Consider the following 15,521-nt stretch of genomic DNA (forward strand, 5'->3'; position numbering starts at 1 on the left):
TCAATTTAGTCAGTTCAGTTTGATAGTTTAATTGATCTCCTTTGCCACATGCTTACAATGATTTCCAATTCACCAATATGCTCGCAAATGCACAACATCAATGATATGCTCTCAAATTTTGTTATCCATTTTTTCCAAAATATTGACAGGAGCAGTGCTCTTTCTGATAGTAGAAAAGAGAGTCTAAATACAAGTTCAGTACAGGGGCCAACCCCTAGCGGTAGACAACCCAGATCATCAACGAGCGTTGTGCTCACATTTTGACAAGCATCAGTGATCTGCTCTTAATTGAGAACATTACTATACAATCTCAGACCAACTTCAGTTGCAGATTCCTCACAAAATAAAAAATTAAATCAGTGACTAAAACTGAAACTCCACTTCAGGCTCTTGCTGCACAACTACTGCCTTGCAAATTCAGTTTCTAAAACTGAAACTTGGCTTCAGACTCTGGCTGGCTCCTGCTGCAGCAGTGCAGCTACTGCATGCCTCCTCCGGCGCTGCACTGGAGGCCGCGTCGCACTCCAGGCTTGTGTTGGTCGGCCTTCATCTGCGGCTGCTTGCGCCACCCGCAGCGGCCGCAAGCTCGACGGCGTGGTGCAGCCATGAGGTGGTGGCGGCCATGGCATTGCCAGCCGCTCTCCCTGTTGCGGTGATGCGGACGGCGGCGGCGGCCGTGCTCCCGCATTGGTGCGGCAATGGCAGCGGCGGTCGCTCAGTCACCCGCAGCGGCGCTAGGGTTGGGAAGTCATGGCGATGGCGAGCGAACGACGGGGAGTAAACGGATGGCTGTTTTTTCTTTAACTGGGCCGCATCCCTTCTGGGCTGATGGTTGTTCGCTGCTTCTCGGCTCTCTTTCCCTGGTTTCCACCTACTGTCGTCTGTGCTGCCGTACAGCCTCTCCCCTCTCGTTAGGGTTCTGACTCCTCTCGGCGGCGGCGATTCCATCACCCCATCGTTGAGATCCACCTCCCCCCCCTAACCCTTCCCGCCGGCGTCAAACGGCGGCCCTAGGGGTCTCCATGTTCAACGTAGGGACAAGGGGGGCTGGGATCCAAACGCCTGTGGATCGAAGAAACCTCAGGCAAGAGAATTATGGGTGACACAACTTCTGGATCGGGCGGCTTCACATCGGACCTAGAGGCAATGATGGAGGAGCTTGGATTGAAGGAGGCCGATCTCCAGGATGTAGTGATCGAGGATGAAGAGCTTTCGGAGGAGGCGACTCGTTGGATGGCGATAGCTAGGGTTCACACGGACCGAACTTACAGCCAATACTGGTTCTTCAGAAACATGCGGGCGGCCTGGGATCTGGCCAAGGAAGTGAAAATCAGGCCGCTTGAGGACAACATGTATATGCTGCAGTTTGCATGCTTGGGTGATTGGGAACGAGTGATGCAGGATGGGCCATGGTCGTTTAAGGGCAAGGCGGTGGTGCTGGAACCCTACGACGGCTCCACAAAACCATCGTCGATAGAGCTCAACAAGATAGATATCTGGATACAGATCCATGATTTCCCGAACGGTTTTTTCACAAAAATCAAGGCTCTTGCGTCTACTGTGGGAGAGTTCATATACGCCGAGCCAATGGCCCAGTATTTTGAAGGAAACTTTGCTAGGGTTCGGGTGAGGATCGATGTAACCAAACCGCTCAAGAATGCCGTGTCTCTGATGGTCAGAAAGAAAGACACCGTCCAAAGAGAGATCTTCAGGGTGAAGTATGAAAGACTCCCGGATTAGTGTGCTGTATGTGGATACCTTGGACACTTATACAAGGAGTGCGGAGATGGAGTTCATGCTCCAAAGGATCTAGTTTTCAAAGACCTGAAGGCATCTTGGTTCAAGGGTCCGGGCAAAGGTGCAGGAGATGGACGAGGCTCGAATGATGGCAACGGCTCACGGGGTGGACGAGGCACTGGCCGCTCGGGGAGAGGACGTGGATCAACACAAAATACCAATGCTTCACGAGAGCTCAGCAACGATATTAACCAAGGTCTGGATGTCACCATGAGGGAGGCAAAGAATAATAGAAAAAGGGGAGCCGCTGTGACAGACCCTTCAGCTTCCGCTATCAAGCCGGCAACAACAGATTCGTCAGGAAAGCTGCTGATGTTGCCAGCCCCAGAGACACCAGTCAGCCCATCGACCAAGCAGGAAACAAAGAGGAACAAGACCGGCTTGATGATCAGCGACAAAAACAATGGGAAGAACACGACAATGCCCAAAAACTCCGATGCGCGTTCTGGCGGGCCCCCACAAGGGTCGCGCCAAGCGCAGTGAGTCTATTGTTGGGGAACGTAGTAATTTCAAAAAAAAATCCTACGCACACGCAAGATCATGGTGATGCATAGCAATGAGAGGGGAGAGTGTGTCCACGTACCCTCGTAGACCGAAAGCAGAAGCGTGAGCACAACGCGGTTAATATAGTCGTACGTCTTCACGATCTGACCGATCAAATACCGAACGCACGGCACCTCCGAGTTCAGCACACGTTCAACTCGACAACGTCCCTCGAACTCCGATCCAGCCGAGCTTTGAGGAAGAGTTCCATCAGCACGATGGTGTGGTGACGATGTTGATGTTCTACTGTCGCACGGCTTCGCCTAAGCACCGCTACCACCACAAAAATATGTCAACTAGTGACCTTCTGTCAGTGACCCTGAAAGAATTGGTCATAGATCTATGACCATTTCAGACCAATTGGTCAAAAGCTGTTCGGGGGGCTCCAAACCCTAAACTATAACGATCATTTTGGTCAGAAAGGTCGTAATTTCTTTACACAAAATGGTCATAAAGTAGATAGCACTGGTCCGCTGCCTTATTTCTAGCTGATCACGACCAATATAGATGGTCATAACCTTGTAAATTATGGTGGGTTGCTATGACTAGGCGCCACCTCATCAGTTTTGCCTATGTGTCATGTCCATGTGGCAATTTTTGCCCCAGGTTGTGAAGCAACCTATATTTCTGTCATTCCCAAAATTCCCAAAAAAATCTCATAAATTCTTTGGGTCATATCTTCGTCAAATATGTAGAAAACCTTCCTTGCCTAGTTCAAAAATAATTCAAAAATATTCATTTTCCTATTATGTTAAAAAAAACACTTTGTGAGGGAAGTATCACTTTGGCATGTCCAAATGGTATCCATTTTCTACAGTGCTTTCCTATGCCCAAATAACCATTCTCCACCAAATGCGAGCTCAATCCATTCATGATTTTGAGCCCAGCTTCAACATTCGTATTTTTGTCCAGTGTGGTACTTTGCAAAGCAAGTACCACCTAGGCTCCTCCTTTTGAGCTGAAAATTTGTGAAGACGGTCTTCTTAGTAACTGATCATCCTCAGCCAAAACTCACACCCATTAGCCGTGTGCATTTCCCGTACCGCTAATAAAACACTTGGCTGCTTATTCATGTTTGAGCATCGATCGGTCTCGTCGTGAGAATCTTATGTTGCGATTTTCTTCCTAGCACCTACCTGGGGAGTGCCCAACCCACTAGACATGCCTAGGCCGCCCAGAACACATGGAAACGCCACGGTCACACGGTGACCACGCGGCGGGCATGCGAGTTTACGCGCTCTAGAGTTGGGGCCCTCGGCCACTGTCCAAACCTCGATGTATCGCCACTAAACCATGTATTTATGATTAAATAGGTACTTATGTAACTAGAAATGATTTTTAGAAAAAATAAAGAGCAAACTATGAGGCACCTACAGTTCAAATTTGACCCGCTTCCTACTAAATCGGTGGGAATTTGTCTTTTTCACCAGAGGTGGATCAAAACTTTTGACACCCAACCATTTTGTCAAATGTGCATTAAATATGGACTAGTATTTTAGAAAATTGATTTGGTCCAATTTTGCAACAAATATATGGTAGGTCTTTCACACAAAAAACTCATTTCGGGCACTCGAAAAATGGAAAATGAATTTTCCGTGCAAAGAAAATGAAAACTCCCTTAGGCAACATTGTTTGGAATTCCAAGATGCACCCTTGTGCACAATATGAGATCATTTGAACACCGTATGCCATGAATGTGGCCATAATATTGATCATTTGGCTTGAAAGCCATGAATCTTCACGCATGATAGCTCATTTCTGAGAACACTTTTTTAAAATAATTGTTGTATTACAAGTTTATTATTTTTTCTGGAAACATGGTCACATATGATGACACAATGTGAAGGTTTTCCAATTTTTTGATTTGTTTTTGATTTTTTTATACACGTTTCAAAATGCGTTCAAAACGGCGGGCTTGACCGTTCCTAGCTAGTGGTTGAATCTTGGAAATTTTTTGAAGTTTCTCTGATGAAATAGATACTTATGTACCTAGAAATGATTTTTGAAAAAAATAAAGAGCAAACTATGAGGCAGCTGCAGTTCAAATTTACCCGCTTCCTACTGAATCGGCGGAAATTTGTCTTTTTCACCAGAGATGGATCAAAACTTTTGACACCCAACCATTTTGTCAATTGTGCATTAAATATGGCCTAATATTTTAGAAAATTGATTTGGTCCAATTTTGCAACAAATATATGGTAGGTCCATCACAAAAAAAACTCATTTCGGGCATTCGGAAAATGGAAAATGAATTTTCCGTGCAAAGAAAATGAAAACTCCCTTAGAAACATTGTTTGGAATTTCAAGATTCACCCTTGTGCACAATATGAGATCATTTGAACAAAGTATGTCATGAATGTGGCCATAAGATTGATCATTTGGCTTGAAAGCCATGAATCTTCACGCATAATAGCTCATTTCTGAGAACATTTTTTTAAAATAATTGTCGTATTACAAGTTTATTATTTTTACTGGAAACTTGGTCACATATGATGACACAATGCAAAGGTTTTCCAATTTTTTTTTTTTAATTTTTATGCCCGTTTCAAAATACGGTCAAAACGGCGGGCTTGACCGTTCCTAACTAGTGGTTGAATCTTGAAAAACTTTTGACATTTCTCTGATTAAAATTGATTTTTGGAAAAATTAAAGAGCAAACTATGAGGCAACTGCAGTTCAAATTTGACCCGCTTCCTACTAAATCGGCGGGAATTTGTCCTTTTCACCAGAGGTGGATCAAAACTTTTGACACCCAACTATTTTGTCAATTGTGCATTAAATATGGCCTAGTATTTTATAAAATTGATTTGGTCCAATTTTACAAAAATATATTTGGTAGGTTCTTCACAAAAAACCTTTTTTGGGCACTCGAAAAATGGAATACGGCTATTTTGTGGAATGAAAATGAAAACTCCCCAGATCAACATTGTTTGTCATCACAAGATACACACATGTGCACAATATTATTTCTTTTTAACACACTATAAGTGGTTAATATGTTGAGTGTTTGCCCTAAATGAAAGGATAAAAACTACAAGAGAAACATAAGATGAATTCTGATTGGTGGAATCCGTTGTGGCATGGATCGATGACGTGGCAAACATCCATCCATCCGTCCACCCATACATCCATCCATCCGTCCATCCAACCCACTGCAGCCTATCTCTCTCTCACACGCACGTGAACCCTAGCCGATCCAGATCCCTCCCCGCCCCCCACTCCTCTCCCCTGATCCACACCCCTCCGGCGGAGCTCGTCGCCATTCCCCACGCCCTCCTCCTCTCGCCCCTCCCCTTCCCACTCCCCACAGCGACGGCCGACGGCCTCACCGCGGCGCAAAATCCCCCACCACCACGAAGCCAGCAAGGATGTTCCCGTGCTGGCTGTTGGTGTCCCCGCTGCTGCCGCGGGCCCACGCCGCCGCGGCGCACGTCTCCGTGCGGCGGCTGTTGTGGCCGTCGACGTCGCTGCGCGTGGTGCGGTGCATGGCCAAGGAGCGGCGGGTGCGGATGGTGGCGAAGCAGATCCAGCGGGAGCTGGCGGACATGTTGACCCGCGACCCCGTCATGTAGCGCGCCGTCCTCCCCGAGGCCGCCTTCGGCGCCGACCGCTACCTCTCCTCCCTCACCACCGTCGCCGACGTCGAGCTCTCCAACGACCTCCAGGTCATGCCCGGGCCCTCCCACGAAACGATGTGGGTGCGCTGCAATCTGGGATGCTGAGTTCCTTGTCTCTGCTCCGGTCTGTGTCTGCAGGTGTGCAAGGTGTATGTGTCCGTGTTCGGGGACGAGAGGGGGAAGAAGATGGCCATGGCCGGGCTCAAGGACAAGACCAAGTACGTCAGGAGCCATATTGGCAAGCGGATGAAGCTGCGCCTCACGCCCGAGATACGGTTCATCGATGACGAGTCCATGCAGCGCGGAAGCAGGGTATGCTTGATTCTGTTTTTGTCAGACATTGGCGTGTTACGAAGTGCAATGTTTGTTCCTCTGTTGCCAAAAACATACTCATCTAGCTGCACCATCACCACGAGCTTTCACCCCTTTTTCATTTTTCACTAGTTCGTGGTCAGACCTTATTCAGTACTGCCTGCTAGTATTTGTTACTACTACCATCGTTGCTGCTGCAGAGCAGAGTTATCGACACCATGTTTCTTTAAATTCATTTGCCTGGACATATATTTGATACATGATCCATAATACTGTCTTCTGCGCTTGTTGTAAAATACTTATCTTAACTGATCTTTTCTCTTCCCTTGCAATTCGCATGCTGTACTTGGCAGACACCTGCTTCTCTGTTTACATTTTGTACTGTATTTGCAGTTAACTATAATGTGAAAACTAGAATCATCATTTCCTTGTTATATGGATAAGAATCGATGTATATGTTTTGTCGATAATATATTACATCTGTACTTCTCTGTAGAATGGAAAGTAGCTCAAAAGCTGGAAATGCTTCAGGTTTCGTATAGCTCAGAGTCTGTAGAATGGACATTTTAATCTGCTGTAGGATCTATATTATTACCACAAAGAATCATCACATAGAACATTTTTCACATTTTTCTCATATGTACCAGGAAGATCTTTGTCTAACCGATTCACCTCTGCAGATTCTTACTATACTGGACAAACTAAAGGAGCAAAGGGAGCAGAGAGAAGGATGTTCCCGTGCCGGCCGCTCGTGTCCCCGCCGCTGCCGCGCGCCCTCGCCGCCGCGGCACCCGTCTCCGTGCGGCGGCTGCCGTGGCCGTCGACGTCGCTGCGCGTGGTGCGGTGCATGGCCAAGGAGCGGCGGGTGTGGATGGTGGCGAAGCAGATCCAGTGGCGGGTGCGGGTGAGGACATGATTCAAATTCGGAAGCCTCTCGAGAATGCATGAAGAAGAGCAACGGCCAGATCCTCGCCTTCAACGAGGTGAGCTCTTCTTCCACGATCATTTGAGTTTACTCGGTGGTTGAATCGTAGTATTGAACAGTCGTTCGTTACTGCAGTCGATATTAAGAAGTGTAGTGCTCGTGTCATGGATAGCATAACCCCTCTGTGTCACACCAGATTGATTTCGATGGTTTAACATAACAAGTACAACAAGGAGATAGTTTTGTTTTCACCGTGCTAGTCCTAAACCTGACTGCAAAGCACTGTACATAGGCACTGAAAGGCAGCTGGGAGTCTTTTATGGGAGTATATACTTCTTTTATCTATTATGGGAGTATATACTTAATAGACAGAATAAAGAGAAGAGAGTGTACTTAAACAACACTTCTTTTATGGGAGTATATACTTGTATCATACAATAGCATCAGCTCATGCATTTTCAATTCCTCGTCTAGGCGACACCGAATTGTTCTGTTCATATTTGTGGTGATTCTCGTACAGAGATGTATTTCTCTTGGATTTATGTCTACAGAAGCTGCATGTAGAATTGTGGTCTCTTACCTTTTTCATAGAAAGTAAAAGGGAAAAGGTTAATTTTATCTATTAATATGGCCATACTAGAAGGTTAATTTTTTTAAAATAGATATCAAGGGTAATTTGAGTTATTCGTCATCTCCAAAAGTTAAACTGCTGTAGTTCTGCTGACCAACCCGCGTGTTTCACTTCAGGTGTGAGGAGGAGCATGTGGCTGAGACTGCATCAGGACAGATGATGCAACCCATCACAGCGAGTTCCTCGGCCTCTGTTAGGGCCGATGCAGCTGTTACTGAGGACACCATTCATGCCTCGCTTCCACTTCTACGTTTTCTTTCTTTGTTCTAGTTACTTATGTGATTTATTCATGTAGAATCTCTACTTTATGCCAATAGCTGCATGTACCATTGTTCTATTATCTGTGTGATGCTGAACAACATGCTCTTAATCTGTTGCTAAATTCTGTGTACTTATGACGTAGCTGACATGTAGAATCTCTACTTAACATGCCAATAGCTGACATGTATTATGTGCCAATATGCCAATTGTTGCTGCTATATTCTGTGTACTTGTGATGTACTCCGTAGCTGACATGTGGAATCTCTACTTAATATGCCAATAGCTGACATGTAGAATCTCTACTTAATATGTTCTACCAGTATTATGTGCTTTCTATCCTGCAATGCTGTCGGGGTACTGCAATTGTTGCTGTTCTGATTACTTGTTGTGAATCGTATTGAGAGATTTTGGTGGGTGCTTTGAGTATATTTAACTTGGAGTTCTCCAGTACTCCTAGAGTTGCTACTCAAACAAATTTTGAGTACTTTCACTGGAAAGGAGTGAAATACTCCTGGTACTTGCATAGGTTTAAAAATTACTTGCGTAGGTTTAAAAATACTCCTGGTACTTGTGATGAAACCAACAAGCAACTTGCTAACCTCTTTCAGTGTTCAATCATCTTTTCATTCTTAAATTTTAGTGTTCAATTTCAGATTATACAAACTAGAAGTGTCTGTTGTTCTTTTTCTTTTTTTGAACTAAACTAGAAGTAGGAATTCATTTTATCGGGTTAGTGTTGTAAATTGTGGATGTTTCCTTTTTGTTATTGGCTTATTGCTTGCTTGATTTGGGACATCTACAACTGAAATTATTATGATGCCATATTTTTTATATTACTCCATGCTCACCAAGTTATTGAGTTGAAGTTGTCGTCGTTTGCTGTCAAGATTTGCTTAGCCTGAATACATGGTTATGTTTTGTGTACTGTTGTCTTGATGTTGAGCTATTCAATTTCATTGTTGTATTGTGCTACGTCTCGAGCTAGCGTTGGTTTTCCCTGAAGAGGAGGGGATGATGTAGCACAGTAGCGTAAGTATTTCCCTCAGTTTTTGAGAACCAAGGTATCAATCCAGTAGGAGGTCACACGCAAGTCCCTCGTACCTGCACAAAACGGTAGCAACTCGCAACCAACGCTTAGGGGTTGTCAATCCCTTCACGGTCACTTATGAGAGTGAGATCTGATAAAGATAATATTTTTGGTATTTTTGGTATAAAGATGCAAAGTAAAAAGTAAAAGCAAAACAAGTAAAATAAAGTAATGGAGATTGATATGATGAGAATAGACCCGGGGGCCATAGGTTTCACTAGTGGCTTCTCTCAAGAGCATAGATATTCTACGGTGGGTGAACAAATTACTGTTGAGCAATTGATAGAATTTAGCATAGTTATGAGGTTATCTAGGTATGATCATGTATATAGGCATCACGTCCATGACAAGTAGACCGACTCCTGCCTGCATCTACTACTATTACTCCACTCATCGACCGCTATCCAGCATGCATCTAGAGTATTAAGTTAAAAACAGAGTAACGCCTTAAGCAAGATGACATGATGTAGAGAAATAAATTCATGCAATATGATAAATACCCCATCTTGTTATCCTCGATGGCAACAATACAATACGTGCCTTACAACTCTTTCTGTCACTGAGTAAGGACACCGCAAGATTGAACCCAAAGCTAAGCACTTTTCCCATTGCAAGAACTACCAATCTAGTTGGCCAAACCAAACGGATAATTCAAAGAGACTTGCAAAGATAACTCAATCATACATGAAAGAATTCAGAGAAGATTCAAATATTATTCATAGATAAGTTGGATCATAAATCCACAATTCATCGGTCTCAACAAACACACCGCAAAAAGAAGATTGCATCGAATAGATCTCCACGAGAGAGGGGGAGAACATTGTATTGAGATCCAAAAAGAGAGAAGAAGCCATCTAGCTACTAGCTATGGACCCGAAGGTCTGAAGTAAACTACTCACACTTCATCGGAAGGGCTATGGTGTTGATGTAGAAGCCCTCCGTGATGGATGCCCTCTCCGGCGGAGCTCCGGAACAGGCCCCAAGATGGGATCTCGTGGATACAGGAAGTTGTGACGATGAAATTAGGTTTTTTTGGCTCCCCCTTTGGTCTAATGGGGGTACGTAGGTATATATAGGAGGAAGAAGCACGTCGGTGGAGCTCCGAGGGGCCCACGAGGCAGGGGGGGCGCGCCCAGGGGGGCGCGCCCTCCACCCTCGTGACCTCCCCGGAAACTTCTTGGAGTAGGGTCCAAGTCTTCTGGATCACGTTCGGTGAGAAGATCACGTTCCTGAAGGTTTCATTCCGTTTGGACTCCGTTTGATATTCTGTTTCCTCAAAAATACTGAAATAGGCAAAAAAACAGCAATTCTGGGCTGGGCCTCCGGTTAATAGGTTAGTCCCAAAAATAATATAAAAGTGGAAATAAAGCCCAATATAGTCCAAACAGTAGATAAAGTAGCATGGAGCAATCAAAAATTATAGATACGTTGGAGACGTATCAGGCATCCCCAAGCTTAATTCCTGCTCGTCCTCGAGTAGGTAAATGATAAAAAGAGAATTTTTGATGCGGAGTGATACTTTGGCATAATTTCAATGTAAATCTTCTTAATCATGGTATGAATATTCAGATCCGAAAGGTTCAAGACAAAAGTTCATGTTGACATAAAAATGATAATACTTCAAGCATACTAATTAAACAATTATGTCATCTCAAAATAACATGGCCAAAGGAAGTTCATCCCTACAAAATCATATAGTTAGGCTATGCTTCATTTTCGTCACACAAAGATGTTCCCAACTTCTATACCCCCGATGACAAGCCAAGCAATTGTTTCATACTCAAATAATCTCAAACTTTTTCAACCTTCACGCAATACATGAGCGCGAACCATGGACATAGCACTATGGGTGGTATAGAATATGATGATGGGGATTGTGTGGAGAAGACAAAAAAGGAGAAAGTCTCACATCAACGAGGCTAACCAATGAGCTATGGAGATGCCCATCGATTGATGTTAATGCAAGGAGTAGGGATTGCCATGCAACGGATGCACTAGAGCTAAGAATGCTCAACAAAAGAAAACTAGTGGGTGTGCATGCAACTTGCTTGCTCATGAAGACCTAGGGCATTTTGAGGAAGCCCATCGTTGGAATATACAAGCCAAGTTCTATAATGAAAAATTCCCACTAGTATGAACAAGACAACTTATGAGACTCACTATATGAAATCATGGTGCTACTTTGAAGCACAATATATGAGACTCACTACATGAAGAACAAGGTGCTACTTTGAAGCACAAGTGTGGAAAAAGAGATAGTAGCATTGCCCTTTTTTATTTTCTCTTTTTTTGGGACTTTCTTTTTTTCTTTTTGGCCTTTCTCTCTCTTTTTTTTGATTGGGAAATGCTCTAATAATGATGATCATCACACTTCTATTGATTACAACATAATGATTACAACTCGATACTAGAACAAGATATGACTCTATATGAATGCCTCTGGCGGTGTACCGGGATGGTGCAATGAATCAAGAGTGACATGTATGAAAAATAATGCATGGTGGCTTTGCCACAAATACGATGTCAACTACAAGATCATGCAATGGCAATATGACAAAAGTAAAGCATGTCATGATGATGATGATGGTGGAAGTTGCATGGCAATATATCTCGGAATGGCTATGGAAATGCCATGATAGGTAGGTATGGTGGCTGTTTTGAGGAAGATATAGGGAGGTTTATGTGTGAAAGAGCGTATCATATCACGGGGTTTGAATGCACTGGCGAAGTTTGCACCAACTCTCAATGTGAGAAAGGGCAATGCATGGTACCGAAGAGGCTAGCAAATGGCGGAAAGGTAAAAGTGCGTATAATCCATGGACTCAACATTAGTCAAAAGAACTCATATACTTATTGCAAAAATTTATAAGTCATCAAAAATCAAGTACTACGCGCATGCTCCTAGGGGGATAGATTGGTAGGAAAAGACCATCGCTCGTCCTCGACCGCCACTCATAAGGATGCACAAGCCAGGTACACTTCATGTTTCAAATTTGTTACACAACTTTAACCATACGTGCATGCTACGAGACTTGCTAACTTCAACACAAGTATTTCTCAAATTCACAACTACTCAACTAGCATGACTATGATATTATCACCTCCATATCTCAAAACAATTATCAAGCATCAAACTTATGTTAGTATTCAACCCACTAAAAAGAAAGTTTCACATATCTTGAATACCAAGCATATTAACATTAAGCAAATTACCATGCTATTAACGACTCTCAAAATAATCTAAGTGAAGCATGAGAGATCAAGTTTCTTTAAAACAATCCACCACCGCGCTCTAAAAGATCTAAGTGAAGCACTAGAGCAAAAATTATCACGCTCAAAAAGATATAAGTGAAGCACATAGAGTAAACTATCAAGCTCAAAAGATATAAGTGAAGCACATAGAGTATTCTAACAAATGTCAATTCATGCATGGCTCTCTCAAAAGGTGTGTACAGCAAGGATAATTGTGGTAGACTAACAAGCAAAGACACAAATAATACAAGACGCTCCAAGCAAAACACATATCATGTGGTGAATAAAAATATAGCTCCAAGTAAATTACCGATGGAAGTGGACGAAAGAGGGGATGCCTTCCGGAGCATCCCCAAGCTTTGACTTTTTGGTGTCCTTGGATTATCTTGGGGGTGCCATGGGCATCCCCAAGCTTAGGCTCTTGCCACTCCTTGTTCCATAATCCATCAAAAGAATTCACCCAAAACTTGAAAACTTCACAACACAAAATTCAATAGAAATCTCGTGATCTCCGTTAGAGAAAGAAAACAAAAGACTACTTTAAGGTAATGTAGTGAACTTGTTCTTTATTTGTATTGGTGTTAAACCTACTGTATTCCAACTTCTCTATGGTTTATAAACTATTTTACTAGCCATAGATTCATCAAAATAAGCAAACAACACACGCAAAACAGAATCTGTCAAAAACAGAACAGTCTGTAGTAATCTGTTACTAACGCAAACTTCTGGAACCCAAAAAATTTCACCAAAGTTAGACGACCTGGGAATTTTTTTTATTGATCAGCAGCAATTGGAATCACTATTTTATTACGTTCTGGTGATTTTTGACAATTCGGGCACTGAGCGCAAAGATTCTGGAAATTACAGCAAGATCAAATAACTATCTTCCAAGAAGATCTAATAGGTTTAACTTGGCACAAACACTAATTAAAAGATAAAACCACATCTAAACTGAATCTAGATGGATTATTTATTCCTAAACAGAACAAAAAACGAAAAACACAAAATAAAATTGGGTTGCCTCCCAACAAGCGCTATCGTTTAACGCCCCTAGCTAGGCATAAAAGCAAGGATAGATCTAGGTATTGCCATCTTTAGTAGGCAATCCATAAGTGGCTCTCATGATAGATTCATATGGTAATTTTATTTTCTTTCTAGGAAAGTGTTCCATGCCCTTCTTTAAGGGAATTTGGAATTTAATATTCCCTTCCTTCATATTAATAATTGCACCAATCGTTCTAAGGAAAGGTCTACCAAGAATAATAGGACATGAAGGATTGCAATCTATATCAAGAACGATAAAATCTACGGGCACATAATTCCTATTTGCAACAATAAGAACATCATTAATTCTTCCCATAGGCTTTTTAATAATGGAATCCGCAAGATGCAAGTTTAGAGAGCAATCATCAAAGTCACGGAAATCTAGCAAATCACACAAAGCTTTGGGGATAGTAGAGACACTAGCACCCAAATCACACAAAGCATAAAACTCGTAATTTTTAATTTTAATCTTAATTGTAGGTTCCCACTCATCATGGAGTTTTCTAGGGATAGAAACTTTCAACTCAAGCTTTTCTTCATAAGATTGCATTAAGGCGTCAACAATGTGTTCGGTAAATGCCTTATTTCGACTATAACCATGAGGAGAATTTAACACGGATTGCAACAAGGAAATACAATCAATTAAAGAGCAATTTTCATAGTTAAATTCCTTGAGATCAAAAATAGTGGGTTTAGCAATATCTAGATTTTTATTTCTTTCAATCCCTTTTTTATCAATTTCATCATCAGGATCTAAAAACTCAGAATTCTTAGAACGCCTTCTAGGTAAGGGAAGATCATAATCAGATTCATCAAGATTCACATTGCAAAACAACGATTTAATAGGGGACACATCAATAACTTTCAGATCTTCATCTTGATTTTCATAGTTATTCAGTTTAGCGGCCATCTTATTGACTAAGGTGGCTTGCATATCCGAAATTTCAGCGGTCATTTTTTCAAGATGAGCAATTTGGGCTCTTACACCATCAAATTCTTTGGACATATCATCGAGCTCTTTATTCATATAACTCATAAAACTCTTTTGTTCCTTAAGCTCGTTTCTAAAGAAATTATTATGCTCAAATTGCAAGACCATAAACTTCTTGACATTGTTTTCGATATCTTCTAGCCTTTTAAGGTGAAGATCACCAAAATTAGGTAAGGCCATCGTGACGAACAAGCAAGCAAACTAACACACGAGCAAACAAAAGGCAAAGGGAAAGAGAGGGCGAATAAAACGGTAAGGGTGAAGTGGGGGAGAGGAAAACGAGAGGCAAATGGCAAATAATGTAATGCGAGAGATAGAGATTGTGATGGGTACTTGGTATATTGACTTTTGCGTAGGCTTCCCCGGCAACGGCGCCAGAAATGGCTCGTTAATGGGAGAGTAAATCTTTACTTGACTTGGCGTAGGCCTCCCCGGCAACGGCGCCAGAAATGGCTCGTTGACGGGAGAGTAAATCTTGACTTGACTTGGCGTAGGCCTCCCCGTCAACGGCGCCAGAAATCCTTCTTGCTACGTCTCGAGCTAGCGTTGATTTTCCGCGAAGAGGAGGGGATGATGCAGCACAGTAGCGTAAGTATTTCCCTCAATTTTTGAGAACCAAGGTATCAATCCAGTAGGAGGTCACGCGCAAGTCCCTCGTACCTGCACAAAACGGTAGCAACTCGCAACCAACGCTTAGGGGTTGTCAATCCCTTCACGGTCACTTACGAGAGTGAGATCTGATAGAGATAATATTTTTGGTATTTTTGGTATAAAGATGCAAAGTAAAAAGTAAAAGCAAAACAAGTAAAATAAAGTAATGGAGATTGATATGATGAGAATAGACCCGGGGGCCATAGGTTTCACTAGTGGCTTCTCTCAAGAGCATAGATATTCTACGGTGGGTGAACAAATTACTGTTGAGCAATTGATAGAATTTAGCATAGTTATGAGGTTATCTAGGTATGATCATGTATATAGGCATCACGTCCGTGACAAGTAGACCGACTCCTGCCTGCATCTACTACTATTACTCCACTCATCGACCGCTATCCAGCATGCAT

At 42.7% G+C, this 15,521-nt stretch overlaps 1 pseudogene; it reads left to right on the forward strand.

Moving 5' to 3' along the window:
* Window positions 1-5,554: 5,554 nt before the first annotated feature.
* LOC119297697 lies at window positions 5,555-8,302 on the forward strand (annotated as a pseudogene).
* Window positions 8,303-15,521: the final 7,219 nt, after the last annotated feature.

The sequence above is a fragment of the Triticum dicoccoides genome, chromosome 5A (assembly GCF_002162155.2).
Source record: "Triticum dicoccoides isolate Atlit2015 ecotype Zavitan chromosome 5A, WEW_v2.0, whole genome shotgun sequence".
Classification (NCBI taxonomy): Eukaryota; Viridiplantae; Streptophyta; class Magnoliopsida; order Poales; family Poaceae; genus Triticum; species Triticum dicoccoides.